This window comes from Barbus barbus (genome assembly GCF_936440315.1).
Source record: "Barbus barbus genome assembly, chromosome: 8".
Taxonomy (NCBI): Eukaryota; Metazoa; Chordata; class Actinopteri; order Cypriniformes; family Cyprinidae; genus Barbus; species Barbus barbus.
The window spans coordinates 4,659,678-4,674,937 of NC_136736.1; positions in this window are offsets into that span (position 1 = coordinate 4,659,678).

Below are 15,260 nucleotides of genomic sequence, written 5' to 3' on the forward strand. Positions count from 1 at the left end.
CCTGTTATGGTTTCTGTAGCTGTAGTACATTAAGTTCTGATGATTAAAAGAAAATTGGAAAATTTACATCATCTTCCCTCATGAAAAGGACAAAACGTGGGTGAATTCAACCTGCCCTTTTCGGCATGCTCACCAAATCATGGTCAGTATTGCCATTGGTGTGTCTTTAACAGTTTCAGTATAGAAAGGACAATGTTGTATGACCAGCTCTATTCTAACACAACTAATTAACTGTTTTAGGATTGTATTGCCTTGTAAGACACTTCAGTTTGGCCAAATTCCAGAGGAGGGGACAATCCCATAATCCTCAAATCCAAGATGGTGGAAAAAGTGGGAGAAATGGTGTATGCATGTCAAAAGGTATCAGATAAAATTGCATTAAAGTAGTTCAAACCTAATTAAAAATGTACTCTTACAATGCATTATGATTAAAAGTACTGCTTAGTAACATGCAAACACCAAACTCTCTTGACCCTTCAGAAAAATCCGCCCTCTTTAGTAATTGTTGCTCTCTCCGACAAGCCACACTACATGTCACTGTAAAAAATACATCACGAAGCACAGAGGAAACTGACAACAGATCAAGTTACTTCTGTTATGAAACAAATTTTCATTTGTCATTTTATAAGAAATTCAAACAATAAATACCATTTTGTGACTCTTTAAAGGGGTCATCGGATGCCCATTTTCCACAAGTTGATATGATTCTTTAGGGTCTTAATGAAAAGTCTATCACATACTTTGGTTAAAATTTCTCAATGGTAGTGTAAAAAAACACCTTCTTTACCCTGTCAAAATCAGCTCTGTTTTCATCAAGTCATTTTATAGTCCATGTCCCTTTAAATGCTCATGACTCTGCTGACCCTGACCCTCTCTTCCATGGGGTGACGACGAGCAGTACTGTTTAGCTGCAAAACTGGCTAACTAGCACATATTAGGAAAGGCAATTTGCAAAGATTCATAAAAACCCTTATACTCAATGGCCTTGTCAACCAACTATCGTGGGGTGGGGGGTATGGGGGGCTGTACAGAACTATGTCATTCTGACAGGAATCTCAGATCAGCCTGATTTGAGAAAGGGGATTTTAAAATAGGGATTTAAAAAAAAAACATTGGGTGGATTTGTATCATTATGGATGTGTACACACACTTCCAACACACATTTATGTTCAAACAACTTGAAAAGTGAAATTTGCATCCGATGACCCCTTTAATGTGTCGTGACAGGTCACTGTATTGCCTCAATTCAAGCGGCACGTGAACCGATAGTCTTTTCAGATTTTTCTAATGAACACTCTTGTCTTAACAGAGCAACAGAATCACTTTATTCTCGCTGAAAGCGGCGAACACACTCTCAGAACTCAACATGTGCAATGAACTCCGTAACCACTACATAATCACGTTTTCTTAAAGGAATACACCCATTACATTTTTAAAGAATGAAATGAGCATGAATGTATTTTATTTCAACTATGGAAAGATGACAATACACAACATTTTTCAAGTTTAAGTCCACCAAAGTTAATCTACTCTCCTGTCTGATTTGTTTGTTGGGCAATATGGCAGATTTGGCCTTATGATTAGTCAGAGTGCCTGTCAATTAAGCTCTTTGCAAACGGTCAGTTGTATGCTGTGTAATAGTCGCTGCCTATTTAGAACATTCTAAATCAGCCGCTTTGTGGTTCCACTTCAATTAGAATGTAGGCAGTAGACACCAAACTAGGTTTGGGAACAGAGCCATTATACCTAGGTTGTATAGTAAAGTGACATGGTTTTGTTAGTCTGTAACTGATTTTAAAGTCTTCAATTATTCCTGTTAGTATGCTTCCTTTTTTTGAGAAATTTGTACATTGAGTACTTTTCCAGTGCTCGTCCAACACTGGAGCTATAATTATAATTAAGCAATGTAAAAAATCAACCAAGCACAGATCTTCTGACACAGTCCAGAACCCACTTCAGTATGTTTTTTATACATACTGTTTTTTATCTTCCTCAAACAGTACAGCCAAATGAAGACCACATGCTGATGGCAGATGTATTGGTAAATCATGTAAAAGAAGAGACCTACTGGTATCACAGCCAAACACTATACAAATCAACTACAGCTTGTGTATTTCAAGGTTCTTTGCTTTTTAACTCTCAAAATGTGACCTCAAACCAAACAGATCCCTTCTGGAAGAAACGGGAGCAAGGAGCTTTAATACCTGGAGACCCGACCATTAGCATTCTTATTCATCTCAATGGCAGTAGCTCGGCTAGTGAAGGAAGAAAGGATGTTTGCTGTTTGAATTCTGTTCTTTGTTCACTGACACACATATGTGACCATTTCTCTGGAGACGCTAGAAAATCGTGGCAAGGAAATGTCCATTTCATATTTTTACACGTGACAAATGATTTTGTCATATGTCATAATATAGTGTAATTACATCATCTACCAGCAGGGGAAACACTGACCCATTGATTGGGATCCAGTTTGCATTCTGTTATTAATAAAAATATTTAACATAACGTCATTGCTAATTATGAATAAAGAGTAGTGCAATAATATAGCATTGCTTATATTAGTCTCCAGCACTTATGGTAGTCCTTCTCCATAAACGTTCTTCCACTTTGAAATTAATTTGTCTAGTTCATCTACTCAAGATGTGTGGCGCTTATTTTTATCAAAGCCTGTGATGACATGACCACATGATGGAGTTCAGGGGTTTACCAACATCAGCCTCGAGGGGCTGCCAACGCTTCCGCCATAGATTCCAATGCTGAAATTGTTGAAGTCTAAAGAATGATCTATTCCACAAGAACAATGCAACTCTCTAAAGACTATTTGCCATAATAAAGCTTTTGGAACCAGCAGAAAACATCTGTGGAGATCTGTAGCCATGTCACGCACAACTTTATACTACGGCATTGTTGCATTCTTTCAACACATTTCAAGTGTTATTATTTCTCTGCTTTTATTTAGCGATTTTCTGAATTTTGCCTTTGTACAGTTTTTGATATTTGCATTATTGACATCAGCATGTCAGCTACCATTACTCGAGAAAGCATCTTCAATTATCTTTGTTTTACATTTTTCAAAATGCAAAAAATCCCAGTTTTCCAACATGATAATTCTCACCATCCATGCTGACATTTGAGTCAGGATTTTGATTGCTTGTCTTCCTCGCAAAATTTGTCACATGATATGCCACAACACAATAGCCAGCTTAGCTCATCAGAACAGAAATTAAGGTTCTTTGGATTTGGGTGTCAATGCACTGCATTCATACTGACAGAGGAAGAGAGATGGGAAATAACCTTTGACCCTTGCCTTACATCTGGCCCCCATTAGCCCTCCATGAACCTCAGCTGCCATTTAGTGACCTTCTATTTCAAGCACGTCCATCACTCCTCGAACCATCATCATGGCACACGGACACTTGCCAAATGTAAGAACCAACTATAGGAGAAATGTTATCTACTTTGCCCGAAGCCAGAGATTAGGTTACAGCATTAAACATCTAGCCTGATAAGGGACATAGAGCCTGATAAGGAACTAAAGTATGCACTAGTTCCTCTAAATAAGGATCATAATGTAATTTAAACTTTTGCCTCGTAAGTGTGCAGTTTTATAGCAAATTATGTACCAGCTGTGCATAAGTTAATTGATAAAAGGTATTTTATGTATTTTATAAGGCATGATAAAGAGTATCCAATGCCAAAGAGTTTTATGTGACCATCATATAACAAAAAAAAATAATCAATGTAGTGTAGTTTCAGGAAAAATAAGTATTTGGACATGACCTCCAACACGTCCAGAGGGTTTTTAAGAGCGATGGTGTCAGTAAGGGTGGGAATACAGTCTAATGTGTCATGGCTGTCTGTTTCTGCCTCGTTTTAGCTCTATATAAGTCAGGACAGAGAATGGATCACATGGGAGAGGTGCACTTTTTCTGTGACCAGTGAAAAGAGTCCCATTAAGGAACCACACTTAACTGTCCCTTAGAGACATTTAGATAAACACAGCACACCAATGGTCCAGGTGTCCTGTTACCACAAGGGACAGGGGCAAAGAAAAGACATGAGAGCATAGGGAAAAGCATTGTAGTTTCTATTTTTTATATCTTTCTCTACCTGCCTTTTTTATTTTGTTTCGGGAGATTTTTATAGATCGGACACCACCTCATTTCTCATGCAAACACAAAAAAATCGTTCCGTAAGGATAAAAACAAAAGTCTGTGGGTCAACAATGACCCACACAGAGAAGAGTTTTTTATCCCAGGGTCCAACAGTAGCCCGGGGATATACTAAAGAAAAGCAGAAGGAAGTAGTAGAAGTAGTGCCTCCTCCCTGTCTACATAAACAGATAGGGCAAGATTCCTCGAGGTGAAAGAGGAGGAATTGGCACGAAAGTAAAGGTGAAAGGTCAGTTACGAGCACTGTCATCACCTAAACCCTCCATCGATCGGAAAACCCTCAAGAGGAATGGCAAGAACCCTTGATGGAGAAAATCTGAGAGGTGAGCAGACTTCAGCTTCTTTCCACTAGTAGTTTGAAATCTGAACAGTGTGTGGCCTGGATGAGCTACAGCCGTGGCATTAGACAAGCCATTTGATGTTACATTCACGACATGTATTCTTGTCTTTTTTTCAGAACAGATGAAGACAATTGGCTTTGAAAGGATCTTTCTCAGCGACCTTGAGTGTATTAGTGAAGATGAAACATTAAAACAGCAGAGATTTCAAGTGCGCTGCTCTCAGAGCCACCCACAGAGTTCTGGAAAGCATATTAAAAGTGCCAGTCAATGTGCTGCACTGCTGAACAGGATGGAAATGTACACGAATCCTTCACAAGTGCCATTAGGGGATGTTTTGTTCATTAAATGTGTGTCTTCTTAACCAAGAGCTTTTTATTTTCATGCAAAATGTAAAAGAAAGAAAAATGAAGTGATATTTGCTCCGTTTTATTTTTATTGTTGAACTTATTTTTACTTAATTTTTCCCCAACTTTGTCCTTAACCCTAATAAAATGATGCTTTGGTATGATTAAAGGCCCCATATGTTCTATAAGAAAAAAGTTCCTGTGCTTGGCCACAAAAAAGGCGGTAAATTGATGCTATTTTGTTATAGTAACTGACTGTCTGGCTTTAATTTTTTTTTTTGTCCGGATTAATGAGTTTCTGAAGAGCATGTGTGAAAAATGTTTGCACAAGGATTTCATCAAACACAATTTTAGTAGTTGCATCAAACTGTAAATTCTTCTAATTTGTCAAAAAACAATTTTTATTTACTTATTTATTTAGGCTTAGTCTTAGCCAATTGTGCATTATTTACCATTTTTATTTACTTATTTAATTTTGATGATTTTTAAAGTTGTATTCAATTTTTTTAATGTATTTATTTGTTTTTAAAGTTTTAATTTCATTTTTATTTTATTTTTTATATACTATAATATTTTGTTATTTTATCATTATAATTTCAATGTGCATTAAGTTATGAAATTTATAAACGTACATTTTGTCCAACATACTAATTTCCAAGAAATGCTCATGGTATTTTCTTAGCACACGTTTTAAGCTAACCCTCCCTTATATAAGCGCACACACAGCCACCGCTCCTCCAGACACTACCCCTGAAATGTCCTTAGTGTGCAGTTTATTTTTAAAGCTGTTGTTCCAATTTCCATGGATACTTAACATAGTGAGGCACCATTAGTTATATAGAAACAAGTGTTTTGCCATATCCCCATAGAAAAAGTCTCTCAGGGGATCACTACCGTTAATTTCTCATGACAGTGCAGAGTTTGGTTTTTTGATAGAAAGTATCGATTTACTTGCCAAAGAATACATCATTCCTCCCACGGTGGGACCCAATTCTATGTCTTGGCTGATGGCAATAAACAAATCATTAGATTTCCAGAGCTGCTGTAGTGCTAGGAAGGTGACAAAGCATTGGAGCCTCTGGTCTCCTGCAGACGGAGGTGGTCGGACTTGTAACATCAGTCTCCAGAGGGGTGGAGTAGACAATTAAACAGGGTTAGGACAGGTTAAAGGGCAGACAGAAAGAGATCTTCTCAACACCAGGAGTCAGAGACAATTTGAGGAACAAAGCCAGTTGCACGGGTAATGAACCGCGAAAATGTGGAGAAAAGATACAGCTCTGCATCTGTAATCGCATACTTCTCTACAACATATGACAAGATTAGTATATCTGAATTCACAGTATTCATAAAGAGCAGTGCTTGAAGTGGAAAAAAAAGAAGTGCCGGTACTCACCCCCCTCCCTCCCTTATTTATTTATTTATATTACTACTATTAAGTACTAGGGAGAGAGTTAATAATTAGAGATGGGGAATGAATTGCAGACATGAATTACAGGACACAGGTAATAATTCCTGTGTTAGTTGTTTAGGCTGGAGATGGCATGGGGGGAAAAACTGTTTTTATGCCTAGATGTTCAAGGGCACAGAGATCTGTAGCGTCTGCCTGAGGGGAGAAGCACAAACAGGTCGTGTCCAGGGTGAGAAGAGTCTGTGATGATGTTACCTGCCCGTTTCTTCACTCTGGAGTAGTACAAATCTTGAAGGCTGGGCAGGTGGACACCAATGGACTTGAACTTTCCAGGAGTTTACGGTTTAAAATGATGTGATTGCAAAAGCCTGCTTCTTTTCATTTTAAGATATGCTTTTCGTTATAAAGTACTGATTCAAATTAGTAATCAATAATTAATTATTATTCTACTACTCCGTGCGCCTCCCCTGACACGCTCTGGCACACCACACAATGAAGTAGACCGACTCTGCTTGCGTTCATTCACGTGATTGGACGAGATGAGAGGTGATCCCGCCTGGGTAGTGTGATTTACATAGTTTCTATATCATTTCTAATCATATATGCGATCATATAGCCTAATCACCCAGACCCTGACGATTTTAGAGTACCGACAACATGTCAGAAGTGCCAGTACACACAAAAATGTGCAGGTACTCTAAAGGCTAAAATATAGAAGTGCGTACCGGCCCACTTCAAGCACTGATAAAGAGTATAAGAAGTAACCGGATGACCTCTTATGGTGAGATTATGAAGTGTGCATGGACACAATCCTATCCCATGAGTTCACAGGAAAGGATTTGTGAAGGCATGAAGTGACATAACAGACGCTGGTAGGTCACATGATAAAAGTTGTATGTCCAAATTACATTCATACTACACATTCAGAGTACATACAGTAGAACATTTTAGCAGCTGCAAAGTACTGTCACAGAACACTTAGAGAGCGCCGTGGAAAGACGAAGTCTGGGTCCAAGTGCAGGTAAGAATCTCTTTAATACAAAACAAAAAAGGCCAACAAGGCAAAACAAAACAGATTCAGGAACGGGATACATAAAACAGCAACAAGGTGCATGAGATGAACAAACACTACAACAATTAATTACAACTAATACAAATAATTCAACCAGGCAGAGTGGTGAGAGAGAGTGGCTGTGTCCAAATTCAGGGTCTGCATCCTCCTTAGGATCCTTCCTACCCGGTTGAAGGAGGAGGGATCCTCCAACGTCCGCAAAACCCGGAAGTCGGTGTTTGTGAATTTGGACAGCCTACCCTTCTTTCAGTTCCCTCCCTTACCTGTTGCTCATATCCTGTCGCCTAGCAACCGTGACAGCGCCAAGCAAGAAGCGGGAAAATGGACAAACAAAGAGTTATTCTCCTCATTTTAATTCTTTTGGAAGAAATAAAGCAATTAAATAAATTAAATACTTTCTTTGCTCGTTGTCGAAGAGTTTTTTATATCAGACTACAAGACAGTCACATCCAGGTAAGCCATTATAGCCTATTTTTATTTGTTTTTAAGTATTCTACTAATTTCTCCTACAAATTCATTGAGCCGAAGCATAAACTTTAGCTTGTTTTGTCAGAGAAACTCCTCTCCCACTCCGCTACCGCTCGCTTCGTCCGCCATTACGCTCTGCCGAAAAGAATTATGGGATAGGTAGGACGGGAAAGGATCCACCACACCCATCCTTCCAATTCTGGGAAAAGGAGGACGTATTTGTGGGCCGCATTTGAAGGATCCTACGAATTTGGACAGCCTTCGTCGCGGCGCTGTGACGTAACATCCTTCAAATGAGTACTCCGAAGGATGCAGACCCTGAATTTGGACACAGCCAGTATATATATAGTCTGTGGCAATGGGGAACAGCTGAGGGTGTAATAATGAGTGTCAGGTGAATGGAATCTGGAGAATTGAGTCCGGGACGGTGGGAGATGGCGACCTCTTGTGGTGAGAGGGAGAAGCGCAGGACCCGGACTCATGACAGGACCCCTCTGCCTCCCAGACGTTCCCAAGTGCCCATCCAGGGGGACGGCAGAGCCGGGGGCGGAACGGTGGGATGGGGGGGACCAGGTCCGTGTGCTGGAGGGGGACCTGGGGCCTGAGGCAGCGGCGGCGGAATGGGGACCCAGGGCAGAACCAGCGGCCACCACAGCGGTGTGTGTGGAGCTGCCACCTTGGAGCGGGCAATGGCGGGCTCCATCGCTTCGGGGGGCACATCAGCGGACACCGCCATCTCGAGGGAACTTTGAGCGGAAACTGCCGCTTCGGGAGATCTGTGTGCGGGAACCACTGCCTCGGGAGGCTCATGAGCGGGCACCGCCGCTTCGGAAAAACCTAAAGAGAGCTCCGCTGCCTCAGAGACAACATCAGCAGACTCCGCCGCTTTGAAAAGGCCTGAAGCGAGCTCGACTGTCTCGGAGGGAACATCAGCGGGCTCCGCCGCTTCGGGAAGGCCTGAAGTGAGCTCCGCTGCCTCGGGAGGATCGTGAGCGGACACCGCCACCTCAGGAAGACCTAGAGCAGACCACGCTGCCCGCACCGACCTCAGCGGGGGATCCCGCAAGCTGCACATCAGCCTGGGACGCTCCGGAAATGGACTCAAAGTACTGGGTGTGGCAGACGAGGCCTCGGACCCTCCTTGGATCGCGACTTCAGGAGAACTGTGAGCGGACCCCACAGCTAATTCCACCCCGAAGGCCGAGCCGCTCAAATGCAGAGCCAGGTTGATGTAGTCCTCCAGCGACTCCTCGGGGGTCCAGTATGGCATCAGGGATTTGAAGGGCTCGGCCAGGCCTCCGTAGAAAAAGATCATGAGGCAGGTCTTCTCAATAGCCGACCGACGAGCCACTCCAACGAAGTCCCTGGCATACTCCTCAATGCTGGTTACTGGACTTGATGTAGTGTTCCTTACCAAATATCCAGTGTCCATAGATATTGATATGCAGCCAGGCTTCGTGTTTCCTGATGTTTATATGTGCCTGATTTTGATGGCGGGGAAATACATATCATTCAGCCCAAAAACTTGTATAATTTTTGTCAGTGTTTATTTAAAAACATCCAGTTAAATTAAGATGGTAAATATTTAATTGATAAGTTGTCAATACGATATATTTAATATATGAAATAACTGCAAATCTGTGTTTCGCTGCCTGGAGTCCATTTGTTTCTGTGAATTGCAGCGATTCATTTGCTTCTCTTTTCTGTAGCTTTCAGCAGTCTGTAAAAATATATCTCAGATTACTTTTCAAATCTATTTGTACAGTAAACTGCACTACTCTTTCTTGTTTTAGATGTGTTTTGTGTGTTCTGTCGCAGCGTTCACACTGAAAAGCAATGCTGCCATTCAGACGTTTTGCCACTCAGTGGGCAGAGCTGCAGTCACTCCAGCTGATGGTGATGTCACATCTATAGAAAAATAATGAGAAGAATAATTAGATTATTCAGTTAGATCCATTGAATTTACAAATGGCTGCGCCCATTTTTAGCGGAGGAGAAAGGTGGATATTTAGTTGTAATACAACGACTGATCTGCACAGCGCAAACAGCCAAAACCTGGTTATTTTAGGCAATACTGAAATCCTGGCTAGAGCATGTCCCCAGAAAATAGTACGTTTAGTCACCTCATTGTGAGGGAAAATAAACTTTGTTCAGCTTCCCAAAGAACCCAGCGTTAAGGGAACAGTGAATGCAATTTGTTTCTCAAGGGCAGCAACAAAGTTGTGCAGTTGTTTGTTTCTGGCATTTCGCGCTGCACAGCCTTTTTATTTCCGTGCACACATTATCTGTTCAGTTACTTATCACATCAACAAATGATTTATAAACAAATTAAATAAAATCTAAGTCAACAAAGTTTTTTTTTCCTGTTTTACTTATGTCAACGTCACAGCTTGCAGACGATCGTCACGCAAAAACTTTGCGTGCACGCCACACCTCCAGGAGCTCGACTATTTTCGTCGAGAAGCAGTGTACAGCTGTATCTGTCTTTTATAAATCTTACAAAACTAAAGACTCTTCAGGGAGTTATGAAGGATGCAATACTATTCTATAGGTACTCAAAATTAAAGGCTTAGTTGACCCAAAAATGAAAATTAGCCTGTGATGTACTCACCCTCGAGGCACCCTAGGTGTATGACTTTCTTCTTTCAGACGAATCCAATCGGAGTTATATTAAAAAAAATTGTCCTGGCCTTACAAACCTTACAATGGGGGTAAGCAGGTGCTTTTTGTCAACAGTCCAGAATATGTGAAATAAAGTGTGCACATCCGTAATAAAACGTGCCACACACGGCTCCTGGGGGTGAATAAAGGCCTCCTGTAGTGAATACATGTGTTTTTGTGAGAAAAATATCCATATTTCAAACGTAATAAACACTTTTTTCTCACTTCTGCTCAGGGCCGGTGCCAAACGAGTTACTGTGCTCCCCACTTTCCATCCTCTCCCTCCTTGCTGAAAGTGGTTGATTTCGAAAGCGAAAGTGAAACCGATAAAACCGCACACATAAGAAATCGACTGCACGCTTTAGCGAGCGTCAGCAAATGTACGCGATCACAGATTGCACGCTTCCCACCCCCCCACACACACAACACGATTTGTGCCCCCCCTAGAAATTCAAATGCCCAAAAGGACGTATGCATCGCATGCGCACCTCTGAGATATGCTAGTCTTGCGAGTTTGTTTAAAGGATCAAGGGAAGCAAGGTTTCCTTACTTTAGCGAAGGACAACCAGTCTCCTCTTGGCTTATATTGAAATCCTCCGACATTTGTCTTTACAAATCCTCATTTTGTACTTCTAATCCGTGACCGGCATTTTGTTTTGTTCTCTCTCCGCATTCGTCACTAATCACGCAACGCCGACGTCCTACGTCATCCACCGGAACTGCTTCCACATACCACAGTCAGCGGAAGTGAGAAAAAAATAGTTTATTACCTTTGAAATATGCATATTTTTCTTACAGAAACGCATCGATTCGCCACAGGAGGCCTTTACCCCCTGGAGCCGTGTGAGGCATGTTTTATTACTGATGCGCGCACTTTATTTCACATATTCTGGACTGTTGACAAAATGCACCCACTTACCCCCATTGTAAGGCTTGGGGGGGCCAGGACAATTTTTTTATATAACTCCGATTGGATTCGTCAGAAAGAAGAAAGCCATATTCACCTAGGCTGCTTTAAGGGTGAGTAAAACACAGGCTGAATTTCATTTTTGGGTGAACTAACCCTTTAACATTAAACTGTGTGTGTTATGTCCCCTTTAAGATGTTCATTTTCCAGGTCATTGTTTGTCTAGTCAATAAGCTCATAGTTCATGTTGATGATTTGTTTTATGTCTAGGATAAAGTTCAGCGTTTATGTTTATGTTTTTGGGGCATTACCATCGTAAAAAAACAGCACTTTGGTTTGCTATGTCATCGCCCTTGTGTGCTTCATGGCAGCAGCATTACTTGACCTACCATGAACCCAGCTGCATCTATGCCATGGTAATCGTCCCATTGAGGATTACGTGGAAGAGTTTTGTGGACTGTGCTATCAGGTGGGAATTAACGATGTGGCCTTAAAAGGCTTTTTTTTTTTGTAATGGCTTAAATGACTTACTGAATTACCTAATGCCTGGGAGTGATGGTTCAGGGACTCTAGCCAAGTATACTGACTATGCCCTGTTGCTGAGCAGTTTCTTTCTTACTGTAGGAATTGTGGAATTGGACTTAGCTGCTCATGGCCACTCAAGTTCCCCTAAACATTGTTTTGGGAGTTGGGGGGCTATACATCCCAAGCACTGACAGCCATAGAGCTTGGTCCATCACAGACCTTACCAACCATGGCCATACTGGTAACTGTGCTCCCAAGTCTGGTTTTGCCTGTGCTCCCTAGTCTGGTGATCCTTAGTCTCCTGTAGCCAGAACTTCAGACTGGTGGCATAAGGTCATAATGCCCAAGGCCCGCCCAAGAGGCCACATGACTGTCAGGTAAAGCAACCAATCACGTTTCATTTTGTGTCTAGACATGTTTAGGGGCAAGGACATGTCCCCACAATAACAGACCTTTGTGTAAAACTCTTTTTAATGTTTTAAAAAGACATATTTTAAAGATTGCCGCAAACTTTAAATATTTTACATACTTTTGAAAATCCAGTGTTTAGTTGATCCTGATAAACGCTAATCGTCACAGTTGTAATCACAACAGCTTTCTCCTTCCATGAGGGGGTGTGGCATCAGGGCATTTTTGTTTGGAACGTTAAAGAACGCGACGCATGCATCTCCCGGAAATCCTGTATAATTCAGCCAATCCGATGACGACTTCAAAACTCCTGAAGTGTTTTCGAACTTTATGTGCGATATGAATCAGGCGTGACATCTGAGGCTGAGACTAGGTGATCCTAGAGCTCCCTCTGTTGTCCAAAGGCAATGCATACATTTCTCCTAAGAAGGCAGCATCTGCCATAACCCCTGCTGAGATGTCTGCTTGCCGTGTCACATGCAGAGAAGGTCTACTAGCTTCCTGTGCTCCATATCACGCCCACAGGGCCATCCATGCCTAGTCTGTCACGGCCACGGAGGCCATCTATGTCTGTCCTGCCATGACCATGAAGCCATCCTTTAACTCTCTAGGCTTCTTGCTCCACGGCCTCCATCCTGGTTCCATGTTCTGCTGGCTTCACATTGGCTTCTTGTTCCATCAACCCTGGCCCGGTCCCTGGCTCTGTTCATTGGTCTTGTTATCTTGTTTACCTATTCATTGTTCACAGAACTGTAGCAGTTCACAGCTGTTCATTGTTCCAGGTGCCAGGACATTGTTTATAGCCTAGTCAAGCTCATAGTTCATGTTAATGTTTTGTTTTACTTTAAAGATTAAGTTCATGGTTTATGTTTTTGGATCATTGGTCATTGTAAATAAAACTGCATTTGAGTTTGCTACACCATTGTCCTCATTTGTTTCATACCAGCAAAGTTACGCATAGCAACAAGCTCAGTGGAAAAAAAATGTGTAGCAAACTTAGGAGAATGTTCTTTAAAATATCGAACTGCATCTAATAAAAAATGTACAATTGTACAGTTGTACAAATGCTAATGACAAATTGCCAATCAATTGTAAGTGAAGTCGCATGCACTTCACATAAGGGTGCAGATAGTTCCTGATCAGTCCCTAGTTAGAATGCTGTCCGTGTAGGGAGCAGACAGAAAGTTAGATCATTTGGAACAGGACCGTCAAGATTGTGACGTACTGGCTTAGCACAGACAGAGTTCAAACAATACACACTCAATATTTTGAATTTCCCTTTGTGTGGGCTGAGTGATTAGTAACAGAAGCACAAGTGACCTACACTAAGCTGAATCAGGGTTAACAAAAGAGCGGAGCTCTTTCAGGACTTTTATGTTATGATGAATAGAGCTGACAAGCCAAAACTGAACACTATACAATTTATGATCTGCTCGGTCACACACTCCACTGAAGAAAGAGTATACAGCTGTGTTTTCAGTCAGCACAAATTCTCTTTCTTCTGATGTAGGAAAACATATTATTACCTATTCGACTTTTGTTTTTTTTCATAATTTTGTTATCAAAGCTGAATTTTCCACATAATTTCTCCAGTCATAATGTCACATGATCCTTCAGAAATCTTTATAATATGCTGATTTGGTGCTCAAGAAACATTTTTGTTACTATCAGTGTTAAAAGCAGTTTAATACTGCTTAATATTTTCCTCTTAGAATTACATAAAATTAAATAAAAGCATCTCAGATAAAGTCAAGCAAAGGGTGTTTTCATCCGATGAGCTCATCTCTGCGATATCAATCTGTATGCTATCACAGGTAAAGCTCATATAAGCATCGGCCTGGATGTTCAAAAGATCTTTCCCAACTTTTCATGAATGATTGGATTGTGGAGGGAGGGAGGGGGTTGCGGTGGTGTGGGAGAGGAAAGACCAGGTAAAGTTATCCGGTGGGAGCCGCCCAATTTGTGTGATCTGCCCATTCATACGGTGGGGTGTGGGGAGGCGGGGAGGCTGCTCTTTTTAACCGCCAGAGGAAGGATGTCTCCTGCCTTGATGAAACTCTGGCGTCCCTTTTGTTGTTTATAAAAACAAAACAAAAAAGGGCAGTGAGTAAAAAAGAAACAAGGGGGAAAAATCAGACTGAGAGGAAAGAGAAAGGTTTGAGCCAGTCAGTGATAACAATGCAGTCTGCTCGCTTGAAGAGACATGATGTCACCAGTGCACCGGAATCCCTAGTGTGGAGCAAACAGGGTGGGGTACGTCCCTCCCTCCCTCCCTCCAATTTGCCCCTGCCCCTTTCTCTCGCTCTCTTTCTCTATCTTTTTCCCTTCATCTTTCTCTTTCCTGTCTTGTCTGTCTCTCTCTCTCTCTCTCTCCCTCTGTGTGTGTGTGTGTGTGTGTGTGTGTGCATGTTATGTGGTTTATGAGGACACAAATTTGTATAATGACATGGGTATGACAGAGGTATTACAATATGAAGGTGGTTTATGAGGACACTGCCTATGTCCCCGTAATTCAAAAGGCTTAAAAACATACTAAATGGTGTTTTTTTGAAAATCTAAAAATGCACAAAGTCTCCTGTGAGGGCTAAGTTTAGATGTAGGGTTGGTGTAGGGCAATAGCACACACAGTTTGTTCAGTATAAAAACCATTACGCCTATGGAGAGTCCCCATAAACCACAAAAACCAACATGTGTGTGTGTGTGTGTGGGCGTGGGAGCTGTTGAGCACATAATAGGACTCCTCACAGCTCTACTTCCGAAGAGTGATCATATGAAACATCCATTTCCAGGTCATTCATTCACAGCGGTCCCTGATGAGCACGGCCCGAGCCTGCTGAAGACTGTCAGAGGATCGGTCCTATGAGGAGGCCGTGTGCCACGTGAAAGGAAGATATGGCTTAATATTGTGATTGTGATCTGCTCAACAACTCAAAACTATTAAAACACACCAG